This window comes from Mus caroli, chromosome X (assembly GCF_900094665.2).
Source record: "Mus caroli chromosome X, CAROLI_EIJ_v1.1, whole genome shotgun sequence".
Lineage (NCBI taxonomy): Eukaryota > Metazoa > Chordata > Mammalia > Rodentia > Muridae > Mus > Mus caroli.
The window spans coordinates 64,803,722-64,807,759 of record NC_034589.1 but is presented as its reverse complement, the minus strand read 5'-3'; the positions used below and the strand labels follow the sequence as shown (position 1 = coordinate 64,807,759).

The 4,038-nt window shown below is 48.0% G+C and overlaps 1 pseudogene; it reads left to right on the top strand.

Annotated features, from left to right (window-relative positions):
* The first annotated feature begins 1,504 nt into the window (after positions 1 to 1,504).
* On the top strand, positions 1,505 to 3,659 carry LOC110286833 (annotated as a pseudogene).
* Positions 3,660 to 4,038: the final 379 nt, after the last annotated feature.

The window sequence follows — 4,038 nt, the reverse complement described above, 5'->3', positions numbered from 1 at the left end:
GTTTGTTTTACTCTCTGTTCTCAGTAACTCTTCTTATCTCTACACCACACCTTCACAATCTGTAACCCTTCATTTTTCTAAAAGGAAGGTCCTGTTTCCTTGCTACTTGGGATCTGGAAACAGCAAATTCTCCTAAGCACCTACAATATTGGCCAGTATCTGAGTTGTCTGGAGCTCCAGTGACACTGGAAGCTGCTGGTAGTCTTGAATTGGGGGCAGCATGCCCTTCCATGGTTTTTGTAGATCATCTTCCCTGTCCACCAGTGAAGCCTACAGAGGACATACTTTTAGGTCAAGTTCACCTTTACTTTTGAGATGAAGAGACTTGATAGCTTGGCCTTCTATATCAAAGTGAGATGGAATCTTTCAATATATTCTATGTATTATATATTCTGTTTTCAACAGTCAGGCTCATTATCTGAAAGAATTTTACAGTATTGTGGGGGAAGAGTTGTGCCATCATAATGTCGAGAGTGCCAAATGAAAGGCCTATAGCTTTCTAGTATTGAACAGAATTGTCTTAGTTTGTGGGCCCAGAATCTGCACTAATCATGATCTTCCTTTGTGGAGCTAGAAGTGTTTGACCTGGATCTATAGATAATTATACAGTTGCCAGAAAACCAGAGATGCTGCCCACAGATTTTCTCCTCTCTCTGTTCCCTCAGACCCAAGCCTCAAGGCTCATCCCCAGCACTGCAACAAAACACTACTTGCTGCCTTCCCTTCCCTTGCCCACATCTCCAGTGGATCTCACAGAACATTCCTTTCTAACCTCCTTCTCCATAGTCAATGCTGTATTCTAGCTCCAATTCCAGCAGCAGGCAGTTCAAGCTAAACCACAGGCCACACATGCCAGGAAAGATGATAGGCTGCCCACATACCTGATTTCTGCCAGTTCACCAAGAACTAATCCCTTAGTCTCCTTCCTAGAATTGCAACAGAACACCTGTGGCAACCTTCTTTGCCCTTCTACTCCTATCTTCTGTGGATCCCTTATAGCCTCCTTAACCCCACTTGTTGCTTTGTTTTAGATTCCCAACTCTCTTAGGCAACCCCTGCTCATGCAAGGTCTGCTCCTTTCAGGGCAATAAGTAGACTGAAAGCAGACCCGTACCTCTCCTACTACTCCTGAGATCCAATCCCTGCAATCTTCTTCCCAGTTCTAGAGCTGGAAAACTGCTGTGGTCTTCATTTTCTCACTGACCACACCCACAACAGACCACAAAGACCTTGTCCTCCAACCTTCCTTCCCCCAACTCATCCTAGTGTCCCAACCTCCAACATCAGCAGGCATTCATTGTGAACACAGCACATGAGCAGCTTAGAAAAAGTGGGCAACATGGAGCAATCGTACTCTCTGAAAATCTAGAGAAGAAATAAACACCAAGAAACAAAACACCCACCCAACAAATACAAATCCAGAAAGCATCACCTAGATCTATAATCATCACAAACCAAGATACTTAGCATAAAAACACAGTGACAGTGAGAACAGACAGACGTTGAGAGAACGAGGAGGAAGGCGAGAAAATGGCGTCCACGGATTACAGTACCTATAGTCAAGCTGTAGTCCAGCAGGGCTACAGTGCTTACACCGCCCAGCCAACTCAAGGATATGCACAGACCACCCAGGCATATGGGCAACAAAGCTATGGAACCTATGGACAGCCTACTGATGTCAGCTATACTCAGGCTCAGACCACTGCCACCTANGGGCAGACTGCANATGCAACTTCTTANGGACAGCCTCCCACTGGTTATACCACTCCAACTGCCCCCCAGGCATACAGCCAGCCTGTGCAAGGATATGGCACTGGTGCTTATGACACCACCACTGCTACAGTCACCACAACGCAGGCCTCTTACGCAGCTCAGACTGCATATGGCACCCAGCCTGCATACCCCACNTATGGCCAGCAGCCAACAGCCACCGCACCTACCAGACCACAGGATGGTAACAAGCCTGCTGAGACTAGTCAACCTCAATCTAGCACAGGGGGGTTATAACCAACCCAGCCTAGGATATGGACAGAGTAACTACGGCTATCCCCAGGTACCTGGGAGCTACCCAATGCAGCCAGTCACCGCACCTCCATCTTATCTTCCTACCAGCTACTTCTCTTCACAGCCGACTAGTTACGATCAGAGCAGTTACTCTCAGCAGAACACCTATGGGCAGCCGAGCAGCTATGGACAGCAGAGTAGCTATGGTCAACAAAGCAGCTATGGGCAGCAGCCTCCTACTAGTTACCCCCCTCAGGCTGGATCCTACAGCCAGGCTCCAAGTCAATATAGCCAACAGAGCAGCAGCTACGGGCAGCAGAGGTCATTCCGACAGGACCACCCCAGTAGCATGGGTGTTTATGGGCAGGAGTCTGGAGGATTTTCCGGACCAGGAGAAAACCGGAGCTTGAGTGGCCCTGATAACCGGGGCAGGGGAAGAGGGGTGTTTGATTGTGGAGGCATGAGCAGAGGTGGGCGGGGAGGAGGATGTGGTGGAATGGGCAGCGCTGGAGAGCGAGGTGGCTTCAATAAGCCTGGTGGACCCATGGATGAAGGACCAGATCTTGATCTAGGCCTTCCTATAGANCCNGATGACGACTCTGACAACAGTGCAGTTTATGTGCAAGGATTAANTGACANTGTGACTCTGGATGANCTGGCAGACTTCTTTAAGCAGTGTGGGGTTGTCAAGATGAACAAGAGAACTGGACAACCCATGATCCATATCTACCTGGATAAGGAGACAGGAAAGCCTAAAGGTGACGCCACAGTGTCCTATGAAGATCCACCAACTACCAAGGCTGCCGTGGAATGGTTTGATGGGAAAGATTTTCAAGGAAGCAAACTTAAAGTTTCTCTTGCCCGAAAGAAGCCTCCAATGAACAGCATGAGGGGAGGCATGCCACCTCGTGAGGGTTGAGGGATGCCACCACCACTTCGTGGAGGTCCTGGTGGCCCAGGAGGCCCTGGAGGACCCCTGGGTCGCATGGGAGGCCGTGGAGGAGACAGAGGAGTCTTCCCTCCAAGAGGGCCCTGAGGCTCCAGAGGAAACCCCTCTGGAGGAGAAAATGTCCAGCACCGAGCTGGAGACTGGCAGTGTCCCAATCCGGGCTGTGGAAACCAGAACTTNGCTTGGAGAACAGAATGCAACCAGTGTAAGGCCCCTAAGCCTGAGGGCTTCCTCCCGCCACCCTTTCCACCTCCAGGTGGTGATCGTGGCCCTGGTGGCATGCGAGGAGGAAGAGGAGGACTCATGGACCGTGGTGGTCCCGGAGGAATGTTCAGAGGTGGCAGAGGTGGAGACAGAGGAGGCTTCCGAGGTGGCCGTGGAATGGACCGAGGTGGCTTTGGTGGAGGAAGACGAGGTGGTCCTGGGGGGCCTCCTGGACCTTTAATGGAACAGATGGGAGGAAGAAGAGGCGGCCNTGGAGGACCTGGGAAAATGGATAAAGGCGAGCACCGTCAGGAATGCAGAGACCGGCCCTACTAGAGACCTGCAGAGCTGCATTGATGACCAGATTTATTTTTAAACCAGAAAATGTTTTAAATTTATAATTCCATATTTATAATGTTGGCAACAACATTATGATTATTCCTTGTCTGTACTTTAGTATTTTCACCATTTGTGAAGAAACATTAAAACAAGTTAAATAGTAGTGTGCTGAGGTTTTTGTTGTTGTTGTTGTTGTTGTTTTTGGATTTGTTTTGTTCTTTTTTTTTTTCCTTTTTAAGATGGTTGTTTTAAGACTTAACAATGGGAACCCCTTGTGAGCATGCTCAGTATCATTGTGGAGAACCAAGAGGTTCTCTAATTGTAACAATGTTCATGGTTGTGATTTTTTTTTTAAATAAAATTCCAAATGTTTATATACTGTCAAAAAAAAAAAAAAAAACAAAAAAAAAAACACAGTGACATCGAGGTCTGAAGGAGACACCTTCAGAGCCCAGCTACCCTACCACAGGAAACCCAAATATTCCAACATAACTGAAACAAACGAACAAGACAGTAGAAGTCTCTACAGATGAAGTGAATAA